This window comes from Aptenodytes patagonicus, chromosome 7 (assembly GCF_965638725.1).
Source record: "Aptenodytes patagonicus chromosome 7, bAptPat1.pri.cur, whole genome shotgun sequence".
In the NCBI taxonomy this organism is placed as follows: Eukaryota; Metazoa; Chordata; class Aves; order Sphenisciformes; family Spheniscidae; genus Aptenodytes; species Aptenodytes patagonicus.
In genome coordinates this window covers 68,308,513-68,320,945 of record NC_134955.1, presented here as the reverse complement: position 1 = coordinate 68,320,945, position 12,433 = coordinate 68,308,513, and positions in this window count along the sequence as shown.

Here is a 12,433-nt window from a genome sequence, read left to right as displayed (position 1 = left end):
CAGGAGTTTGGAGCAGGCAGTGTCTTTTGTTACATGTCTGGGTAGGGGGTTTCTGCCCCAAGGATATTTTTATTTCCAGGCTTATAGCACTGGGCAGCAGTAATGTTCCCGAAAGCTGTAAACTCTGGAGATGAGTCCCAGTGTCTGCAGGGTGGGATTCTTCTCACCAATCTTTAAGGGGTGTCCTAACTGCTAACTTCATCTGAGCTGGTTACTCAGGTTCTTTATTACAAGTAGGCATTTCTAGGGCAAGACCCATCTGAACTGCTTCAGTCGGTGGCTGTGGGATGAACATGGACTACGGGATTAAAAAGCGTGTTTCAGCCCACGTAAAGGGAGCCACGGGTGTCTAGTCCAGCTCTAGGTGTCGGCGCTTGTAGACATTGTGTTTGGTCAGCAAATCTCACCTCCACTGTCTGGATATGATGCATGTTTGCATGATACTTTGGGGTAAGGTATCACCTGGGGGATTATTTTAGGGGAAGCCAAACTGATTTGGAAATTCACTCCTGCTGTTTTGAGACCCGCTTTCCACGCAGGACTGTTCAAATCTGTATGTCACTCACTCAGCTGGGAATGACTGCTCTGAGCATGGCTTGATCTCAGATCATTTGAGCACCAACTCCCTTACGGCAAGCGCTCTGCTTTGCCAGTGTCCTCTGAAGCAGCCCATGCCAGTTATTGCCAGAAGGAGGAGGTGGCAGGGCGGTGAGTCAGTGCTGCATGGCTTCACCTTCTGCACAGATGGGCAGCCTTCTGCAGCCAACACCAGCTGCAAGGCCCGACACACAGGCAGGAGGTTTTTGTCTGCTGGGGCTTCAGAGTAAAGCTCTGTGCCTTTAAATTCACAGTGACGTATCTACCAGACTGATAAAAGTGATTGCTGACCTGCATAGGGTTGAGAGTTTTCACAACACCCAGCTCCATATGGTGGGCTCCCACCGAGGATCTGAGGTCTGATTTGGAGCTGAACACTCCCACGTCCGTGGGTATTTGGATGGAGCTGTTCGGGAGCCACTGTGGAAATCAAGCCAAGCTGCCAAGTCTTGGACTTGCTGCAAAGCTGAGCTCCCTCAAAGCAAAGGTGATGGGGAAGATGGATTCGGGTTGGCAACAGCTCCCTGTCATTTTCCATTTGCGAATGAAGACCAAACTCTGTCGGCAGTTGCCATCTGTATCAGCCTACTTGGACACAGCCATTTCCCTGCATGGGATCCGGGCAAAATAAGATGGCCAAGATAAACATTTCGTTCAAAAAGTGCTCACAGCCTACCAGGAGAAAAATGACATATTGCTCATCTGAAGGCCGGGGTTCCTCCTGGTCCACTGTCTAACCTCTCCAAAATGGGGCTGGTGGCCTGCCCTATCTGTTCATTGGTCTTGACATCGCCTTTTCTTACGCGTATAGGTGGGAGGATTGAACATCATACACACGCTATGAAAACGTTAGAGCAGAGAACGTTTGGGAAGGTACCTGGCTATTTCATCAGCAGTGGTTCTGGCTCTCCATCTGTGTGGCTTCTCAAATAAGCTCATTTTGAACAGCTTTTGTGGTATTAACTCAGCAGAGTTGTTTCTGTGGGCCTTTCGGGGGGGAGGTTGTTGATGCCCTCTGTGCGTGCACTTAAATGTTTTCTCCCTCTACTTTGGGGTGCAGCAGACTTGGGGAGCATATTCCCAGCTCCGATCTGCCTCTCCCAGCACAGGATAGATTTGAAGAATTTTTCTTTCCCTCATCCCACTTATACAAGAGTCAAACATCGTAGCCAATAAACTAACCATGGTGAATTTTTTTTTCCATATAAATAAGCATGTATTACTTTCAAATGTCTTGAATTATACCTTACAGATGAGGCTGCGCTGTCAACAACACTGGACTACAGCAACAGTTATACTCAACAACAATGTCTGGAATATAAATGAGGCTGACAAGTAACAAGTGTTAAATGCCTATTAGTTATTTTGACGGTCTTTAAAAAAAATTGTGGATTATGTTAGGACACAGATTCCATCTTCTCTTTCTCTGCCTAGTCCATTACTTATCTTCTTCAGTCTTGCTGGGAATTGAATTTTTGTTTCCATAGAACTATCAATGCTGCTACCCAGATTTCTGTCCTGAGCAGGTAATAGCCATTAGAATCTATCATTACACATATACAGTTAATTACTTTTCCCGTGTTTATTATTTGGTACTTATCAACACAGAATTTCCCTGGAGTTCACCTTACAGTCACTAGGTATTGGGATCTACTCTCTTCCCTTGACACAAATCTTTAGCTTTGACTATCCCACGTAATTGTGTACTACCTGTGGCACCTCAGAAATCCCTTTCTTTTCTGGTCAGCTCCAAATATTCTGAAGAGTTTGAGTAGACCTTTAGGGGACCCTGCTTGATAACCTCTCCATTGTGAAAAATGATCATTATTTCTGTATTTTCTTTCCTCTCTTTAAAAAAAAAGGAATTCCTGACAGGGCTTCCCTCTTACCCCATGATAATGTCATTTCTTAAAGAATTTATTGCGATAAACCTGCTAAAAAGCTTTCTGTAGTGACTGATCTTCCCCAGTCTCCAATATTTCCAAGTATCCTAGTGTAAAATTAGACGATACATCTTGCCAATTTGCCTGCTACAGAGACAAGACCTGCCGGTCTGTGGTTTCCAGGGTACCCCTTGCATCACCCAGCATCAAAACCACACTGAACCAGACTGATTCAACCCACACTTGCTTTTTATCTTGTCTCCAGCACTGGCCAGAGTGAACACCGAGGAGAGGTACAGGAACAGGATGAGCATAAAGCGTGTCTCCTCCGATACTATCTCAGTCTCCAACAATTTGCCTCTTGGGAACGTCCTGAGTCAAAGATGTTTGCAGATAGTTAGAAGCCCTCAGTTGATGCTTCTCTCTGGCCTCTTGAACCCACATAAACTGTTGTCATTCACAATTCCACTCTATCTACAGCCTTTTGCCATCCCCCTATACATATATATATATATTTATGTATATATACCCCCCTCTATACCCATAAAGGAACCAGAACTGAGGTACTCAAGATGGAGCGAGTCACAGATTTACATCATGACATAACGTAAAAATCTGGCATCACATTTACCACTTTCCATTCCTCTGGTAAGCATCACTGTGTTCATGAGATTTTTGGTTACATTTCTGATGCTTATTTTTTCTCTTTATAATATTCAAATTTGGGAAGGTTGACATTTTCTACCCTGCATGTTTCAGAGGATGCTGGAAAACATCCAGTACTCATTTTATCACTTTACTTTTTGGCCAGATTTCAGTGTAGCCTTTTTTCTTTCATGCAGAATTAAAAGATCATACAACACGTTAGTTTTTCATATGTTTTATTGTTTTAAATAATTGGTTGAATTTAGGCTCCCTTTGTGTTCTCTTTTCACAGACTTTGCAATCAATATGTTTACTAGCAACTGAAGACATCATGAATATATGTGTGCATTAGCGGATAAATGCAGAAATTACATTTTGAATTCACTGACATGAGCATTCACCCCTACAACACGATTTTGAGAGTTTGATCAAGAAACAAAAACCTGTGAGCCCAAACAAAACATCTTGACTTTCTCATTTCAATTGCTAAATACTCACTTAGGCTGCATATGAATGAATTACCGACCCAAAATTATGTGCATAAATTATTTGGCAAACAAGTCTGAGTAATGAACGAATGTGGGTGAATTGCTGTGTTGGGGAAAAGAAAGCGAGGCATGATTTCATTCAATCACCTACTCGTTATGGCTGATTCCCTAGGCTCAAATTAGGCAATAATCAAGGATCCTTCAGCACGGCGGCTGAAGGATGGGCTGTGAGCCTGCAGACACAGGATTTGAGAGCTTCTGCATAGCTGGGGCCGGTGCCTCCGGCATCCGACGCTCCTTCATAGCGCCGAAGCGCCCGGACGGTTCTGACGCAGACACTCGGACACCCCACACGCATCAGGAAATTGCAATTCCTGATCTCAATCAAAATACTCTCAAGTGTCTCTGGGCCCAATAACAGTCAATACGTGGCCTAAGCCAGACTGACTGCTACCTTCTTGTGTACGCAGGGTTATCACATAGGCACAGGTAAAACTTACCTTGTGTCGTATCTGCGTTTCAGTACTTACACTGGATACAGAACACGCACTGAAGCCTCACAAGGATAGCTCCTGCAGACTCCGCTTTTGGCACATCCCACAGGATAAACCCCAACGAGGATTTGTTTGCAGGAAGCCCTGTCTTCCAGCCTCAGACGGAAAGGGCCACTCTAAATACCCATCCATAACCCTCATCCTTGCGGAGTGGTGGGGCGGAGGGAGGAAGGGCTCTCACTGCCGCTCCCAGGACGTCAGCCTGAAGCTTCCTGAAGGCTCCCTCCAGTCAACCCGGCGGCGAGTACCGAACAACACGGACTCCAGCAGTCCCACCACCCTGCCACCACGCCGTTGCCTGCAAAGCTCTCCCCTATGCTCTCCCAATGGATCTAACGAGACTTTGACAACGGGCTTCCCAGTAAGCGGGTTATATCGCAGGATAAATTATCCCTTGTTCTGCTGTCTGCTGCGTGATGACTTCCTGCTATGCCAAGGAGCAAGAGGTACTGCTATCATTATGCACATCTGCAGAGCAGAATAGCCATTACCTGAAAATGTGAAAATGATGCATAGACCAAATCGGATCCAAATCTATATTCCCAGTTGTAATTACAGAAGAGTTTTAAGAGAGATTTAGGGGACCTCTATCTCTTGAATAAGGCTGTCTTCTAACCGTTTCTTCAAAGGCACGTTCTTTCTCCATGCAGAATTATTGGTCACTTAGATTTTGAGGTTTGCATGGGATTTCTGGAAACCTTGTTCTTGATGAAGGATCCTGACAAACTTGTACACAGCTTACACATTGAGCGTGACCTCTAACCAACAGCTGCTCTCCATCCAACCATGCCCTCAGCCCCGCCTCCTGCCTGCTGAGCCAACGCAACACACAAAGTTCAGCTTCACAGCTTTCCGGCTGCCCTTCGGCCTCACCAGGCACGTGTTTCATAGCTCTGATGTTCTGGGGAGAAGCATTGCGCTAGCTGTGCTAGATGGTTACTCTGCGCATGTACAAAACCGAGCCGGTATCCAGAGATCATCCAGGCAGCTAAGGATCAAGAAAACATCCTCTGTCCTGAAGCTTTTTGGTTAAACACCTCTCCAATCGGACTTTTGGCTACTTAGTCTTCTGCTGAAGTACGGGACGCAATGCACACTGTAGTGAGGAGCAGTAGGTGGAGGTTTTCTCTGCAAACACGGGGCTAGATAGATTATTAGCACGGGACAGAATGAGCTATGTTCTCCTTTCGTGTGTCCCCATCACATTTTCAGAGTCTAGCCTTAAATGCCCACAGCTTTGGTTTTGGCTAGCAGTGCTCATTCAGTGCTTAGGCAACATGGAAAATATGTTCAAAATGCTTTGAAGAATGTAGAAGTTACTATCCTCATTTTAAAGGAGAGGAGAAATAAAAGCAGGAAAGAGATTAAAACCAGCAGTCACATAGTGGAGAAAGAGGTTTCCACTGTAGAAGTCCACTGTCATGTTGACAGCTTTATCATTAAATGTCGTCTGTTTGTTGCAAAGGCTGTAGCAGCCAGTCTTTTTTTTTTTTTTCCCAATGCCCAATTTTTAGATCAAGGCCGTAACTGGAACAGTTTTGTCCAGAGTCGTGAAAGGATATCAGTGAAAGAGCAGGGTAAAAGCATTCAGAGCATCAAGGGTCCTGGTATTTTCCTTTCAGGGAAAATATACAGTGAAACAAGATTGAACATTCAGCTAAATCTGAATTTTGGTTCTGCTGACCATCAAAACAAGTGTAAGGGTGAGATTCCCAGGCAACTTTTACTCCATCCATCCTCCTCAGCCGCTCCTGATTTCCTGAGTATCAGTAGCAGGTGGTGCAGGAGATACTGCCAAGGCTTACTTGGAGGATATTTTTGAAAGTATTAAAAAAATTCCCGTGAACTATTCTGAGCACTGCAGGCAGCACTTTTCTGCCTCAGAAAGGAATGTGGAAACTCACTAAAGGCGAAATACCACTGCCTATCTCTGGCCCTGCATGAGCCAACTAAGCCTCAGTGTAGAATAGGCAGTATGAGTTGAATTCTTGCCCCAGGGAAATGAGAGCTGAGTTATTGTTCAGTGGCATCAGGATTTGATTCAGTGCGAACGGGAGAAAAATCAAGGCAAAACTATGAGATCCCAGCCAGCAATATACTTAAACCCACATCTAAGCTTATGGTCATGAATAGTCCCAAATCAAATACAAGTACTGGATGTACTGGTCTTAAGTGAGTAAAAATGGGTTTATGCATGCACAGTAATAAATTTTAAGAAGGATGATGTTTTAAGTTGCCTAATTCCCCGCAGCATTTTGGAGTTTCTGTTTCCAGTTATCTTAAATATCTACACCATGATGAAGAGAGAGTGACAAGATCAGCATTGCCGCAGTGTGGTGTGGAGCAAGCGGGAGTTTCACTTCCCAGGCCAGCTATTCTCCCTCTCTGCTCCCTGAGGGAGTCCCCTTGAAGGGGAAATTTGCCCCTTGTAGTGTCATATAAGAGAAGTGAGCAACAGTTTCATATGCCACTTTACACTGAAACACTTGTTTAATACTCAGTGTAACGTAGCTTTTAATATCATTAGATTAGCAGTCACAAAATGCTTTGCTAGTTCTGTTCTCAGTGCCCTGCCGGTGAAGTTAATATAACGAGTGATACGGCGCTAGCTTCCCGTTTGACACACGTGCCCGTGGTGTAAAATCCACTTTTGACAATAAAAAATTATTGCTGGAATTTTAATAAAAGCAGAGTATGAAAAGACCTCAAGAACCTTCTCTAATCTATTCCTGCGTAACAAGAAAGGATCGGCTGTATGTTTTTTGTTCTTAAAAGCTCTCCATGATAACCTTCTCCAGGAGCTTGTTGCAAGACTTCACTGTCCGCACAGTTAACGTATTTTTCAGAATTCTCTTGGTCAGTACTTCTTGTCCTGTCCACCATGGACGTGAAGAAAAGACTATGGTGTCCCGTGTTAGCTGACTCTTTCATAAGCTGAAGAGCCCCGGCATGCTCACTTTTCCATCACAGGTCCTGTTTTCGAGCCCTCTGCTCATTGCTGTGTGCTACTCTGCACGCTTCTGAATTAGCCCCCGTGGTTCTTGCAGAGCGAAGCCCAAAGCTGGGCTCCAGCCGGTGCTTCCTGACGGCTAAGGGGAGAGAAAGGGCTCCTCTTCATGCTCTTTTCCAAAGAACTCCAGCTGTTCCCCAAGTTGTTCTCCAGCCTGTATTTGTGTAGCTGTTTGTTCCTTCCTAAGCCTGGCACCGTGTGCTCGTCCTAATCAAAGTGTCCTGCCTTTTTCAGACTGTAGTTCTGATTTCTCAAGACCCTTTGCAACTCTGGCCCTGTCTCTGCAGACCATCCTTGCATGGCTTTGCCTCCAAATGTAAAAAATATCCTTTCTAATCCATTGAAAATATTGAATAATACACCAGCTCTCACACAATGTCTCTTACATTTTACTGGTGAACCACTGAGAATTATTCTCTGAAACAATTTGCACTCAGCCATTTATAACTTCATATAAACCACGTTTCCTTGGCTCGCTTATGAGAATGTCCCGTCAAAAGTCTAACTACTGTCAAGACTTAGGACTTGAACTGTTTCTCCTCTGTCTCAAAGCCTGTTACCCTGTCACGTAAGGAAATGAGATCAGTTTGACATGATTTGTTCTTGACAAATCCATGTTGACTGTCACTAATCTCCTTGTTTTCTCTTAAATGCTTACAAATTGTTTGATTATTTGTTCCAGGATTTTTCAGGAAATTGAAGATAAGCTGATGTGTCTATAATTCCCTAACTCCTCCTTCCAACCCTCCCCTTTTTCAGTAAGTTTCCATTCCCATCTTCTTCGTCCTCCACAGTTTTTAAAGGTACTTACTCCCCTAAATATTTCATACCATAGGGAGTCTATCAGCAAAAGAAAAACAGCAATGGCAGAGGACCTTCTAAAAAGATTATCTTACTTTAATGACCATATGCTAAATCGTATTTTAAACAGATTTAGGCAGACTTTTTCAAAAGACCGTAGTGTTGGTCTGCCTCTGTTCCTGCTGAAGTAAGTAAGAGATTTCTCATGGGTTCCAATGGAAGCTCACAGATTTTGAAAATTTATTTCCCCGAGTCCAGAGATGTTCAATATACATCGGTATGGTAAATGGTGAATGGGGTGCCTATTGTACAGCTTTCAGCAAGCTCACTTAAAAGGATACAGAGTCACATGATTTTTTAATACGCTGTAACTACATTCTCCTTTTGCTTGACAGCTGTAAACCAAACCCAGCTGAAGTGGTCAAACTGAGCCTAAAACTGTTGACGGGTGTTACTGCAAGAAAGCATGCCTGAATTTCCTGCCAGTGTGCTCCTTTCACACAATAAAGTGGGATGGGTCAGAGTGTGTGGGTGAGCAGTTCGCACAAGAAGATCAACAGATTGACTTGCTCAAGTTACCTCCTTGGGCAATACTGAGGGCGCCAAACGATGATGGAATGAGCAACCAGCTGGATAAGAAAGCCAAACACGTAATTCTCACAGCGCTTTCCCTTCTGTGCCAGGGACTGTTTTCGGCGGCGTTGGGTCTATATACACCAGCTGAGATCTTAGCTACCGACTTTAGCTTTGCAGCCATACGTTGAGCTTTCCCGTACATCATATTCGTAGCTTCCCCCTGAACCCTTCCTTGTCTGCCCCTTTTCGATACAGGGTTGGGAAGAGAAGAGCTGTCTCGGGCTGTTCGCAGTGCAGCACATCATTTTAAATTAATCATTTCCCATTAGCTTCACAGGCCAGATGCCAGGCATAGTGTAATCAATCCTTTTCTATGAAATCATCTCTAAATAAGCATCTCTGCTCTTAAGCACATTTTCACTGGGTTTCTAAGCACACATCAAGCCCGGGCTCAACAGAAAGGTGGGGAGATTCCCTCTGCTCTTTCCATTGTTTCTTCCAGTACTGGTGAGGGCTGCCGGGTCCCCATGAGACGGGGAGAAGTGAGAGGAGTCTTGGCAGGGTAGCAACGACAGAAAGAAACTCTTCCTGAAAAGCAGGAATATTAGAAGGAGCATTCTTGAATGAGGTTACCGACACACCTTTTACTCCTCCTGCTGAGCCATGGTTTCTTCCTGCCATTGAGAGTAGGCGGGGGTAAGAGAAGTCAGCTTTAGTTATCAAGGAGTCACATGATTTCACCTGTAGTAGGGGAAAAAAAAAGGTAAGACCAAGAAATGGAATAAATATTGTCGTGATTGATTCATCCTTCACAGATCTCTGCTTTTTTTTTTTTTTTCAAGCTGTCAAACCTCTTGCATTGTCATTTCACACCTGGTTTCAACGTACCTACAAAGGAGGAGATGGCAATTCTGCTGCTGTTTTGATCCTGACACTACAAGTCTTTGTCTCGCACGGAGAAAAATGTTATCCTCCCAGGGACTGCTGTCAGAAGAGATGCAGGTAGCGACTTTTGTATCTTCCCCTGGTAAAATAAACTTGGTTTATGGCACTGGGTCACTGCCGTGGGAATTGCAGGGAGGCTGGAGTGCTGTACAACACTACCCCCTTGTGATTTCTCTTGTTACAACACTTTCTAAACTGCAGTTTTTCCAGATTGACCATTTTACATGGAAGATTCCCTCTCTGAGCACGAATCCTACCATTAAACAGCCAGTTTCCTCAGTGGAAACAGATCACTATTTGATACATGCACATACATTTTGTTTTTACTGAATTCCTCTTTTCTTGCACCTATAACCTTGTATAATTTTTATATGATTCTATATTTGCTGCTTCAGGAACTTGGACAGACCTGGTATTTCCACTTCTTCCAGCCCATGCTGCATTTCCTCTCTGAATGCAGAGTTCAGTGCAGAAATTTCAGACTTTCACGTACATCTTTGCTATCGTCTTGTATTTCTTTGAGCTGCAGAGGACCGAAGCCAAGCCGCTTTAGTTGAATGCCAGCATCTTTGCCCGCACAGTTCATGGCTGGGCTCTGAAGAGATCACAGCTCAGCTACAGCAGCTGGTGCAGCACTGGGGAGATGCTAGTTCAGCTCCTGCCCCAGTACGGGTGCGCAAGTGCAGCACCCAAAGTACTAAAGCTGCGGACATGTAGCAGTAGCCCCGCTTCAGCGGGCTTCACGAATCTGAACAGGCTGCCAATTGTTCATAGCCTCTCTTTATCCTTAAAGCATCACAAAGAAGACAAGGAAATCAGCACAGGGATCCCCGCTCTCCCTCGCGAGGTGCGGGCATGCTCTTACACCCGGCTGTCAAGGAACAGCAAAGCTGGATGCTGCTCCGGAAGGGGAGGGGAGCGGGGGACGGAGCGTGACAGCAAGGTGGGCTGGGTGGAAAAGCTGAGGACAGCAGGGCGCCCTCACCGACAAAGGTACTATGCCCAATAGTACCTGAGCAAAACAAGCAGAGGTGCTTTGGTGACAGTGACCAGGTTCAGCTGAGAGTCCAGGTCACCAAACAAGTCCATGGCGATGGGGCAAGTGCAAGGTGAAGCAGGCATGGTCGTGCACTATCTCAAAGCTATCCCCAAGTCCAAATGGGCAAACTCCCAGGAAGGGAGACACCCTCAGGGCCATAACACTGACAAGGCCCATGAAAAACTTTTACATGCCTACCTGAAAAACTAGATTCCAAAATGTCTCCTTTATTTTTGACTTGGACAAGTGGAATGGGAAAAGAGACATAATTTTATTATTGCTTTGCTGCTGATCTCAGAGTTCAAGTTACTGTTACATGCCAGGTTAACTTTTTTAAAGAATTGTTGTTGATAAGTGAAGAACAATGGAGAACATTTTAGTTGGAAGGAATTCTACTTCCATGTCAAACGCTCATGTCAAACTACTTCCCCTTCTTTGAGGAAAAAAAAAAAAGCTTCTTTGTTAAGCACTGACCTGCTCCTACGGTTTATTGCCCAGATTAAGTACAACTCCATATTCTGTCTCCAACATCCTTACTTCTGGTGCAGCTGGGATGTCACCTTTATTATGACAGAGAACACAGCGTGTTTAGCTGTCCGTTTTCCACCAAGGTTTCCTTGAGTTCAGATCTAATGTAGAGCAACTGTGACACTAAATCAATGTCTAGGTACTTGCCTCAAATACTTAAAAGAGGAAGGCCATCAATAGCTCCCTTTCTTTTCATAGATAACAGAACCATACAGGAAGAGTTTCCTAAGTGTGTGCTGTTTTCTTAACAAATAAATTAGCCATAGAAACCCCCAAGGTCACAGAGTTACTGAACAAAGAACTAGAAACAATGAGGCTTGTGTTCAAGCCTCATCCCTTCTTCAGAAGGTGTGGTTTGCAATGGCATGAGGGTGCTCAGGGCTGCTGGAGGTTCGAAAAGCAGTGAGAGGAAATCTAAGGAATAAAATGCACCTAAAGCTATTAAAAAAAAGAGGTGCCACTTCTGGTTCAGAACATCCATTTGAAAAGCAGCTGCTGTCATAATAAAGGCAAGGAGTAAGACAACTAAGAGGCAAAGTAGGCACTCAGTCTGGGAACATCTCAACAGCGGCCACAGGACAACTTCCACCCAACTTCAGAGAGTGGCAGCGGGGGTATCCGTCTGAGATGAACAGGTTATGCTGAGTTACCTTTATTTAATGGGATGATGGCACCTCCAAAGCACAATTCACCTGACCTGCTTTAGAAATCTACTTTAGGGTGAGCTGAATCCCACCACACAAGTGCCTCCTCCTCTCCATTGACATTAAGGGGAATCAAAGGCACCAGCTCAGAGGTGTCAGTGCTACCCATGTCTACCTTTGGTCAGACGGATCCTAGCTATGGACAATGAACTGTTAAGATCAACATCAGAACTAGGACCTTCTGAGCTTGGAAGTGGTTCAACAGGTATTGGAAGTGGAACAAAAAATGTTACCAGTGTGTTAAAGAGCACACAAAAGAGGCTTTTTTCCATGGTACCTGTAACCTCACTGCGGGTAATACAGTGTTTTCATGGTAAGTTAGATCATCTTTGCCCTCTCTAACAACGTTTGCTGGTGCTGGATCATCTGCTCAACACAGATGTCACCCTAACACGTGGCTCAGACGCTCTCAGTCACACTGCTGCAACATGGCAAATGAGAACCGAATTTGGGCCACCCCTGCACTGACATGACATTTGTTTGCTCTTTCTGTTTAAACTACCCGAGGACAGTGAACTTCACGCCACTGCCGGTGTGCCAGAGCACTTCCGATCAGGCCCACAAATGTCCTCTGCTGCCTGAAAACACACACAAAAACGCATTAAACCCTTGAACAAAATTGTGTATGTGAACACCTTTGGAGATAGAAGCGTGTAAAAACTG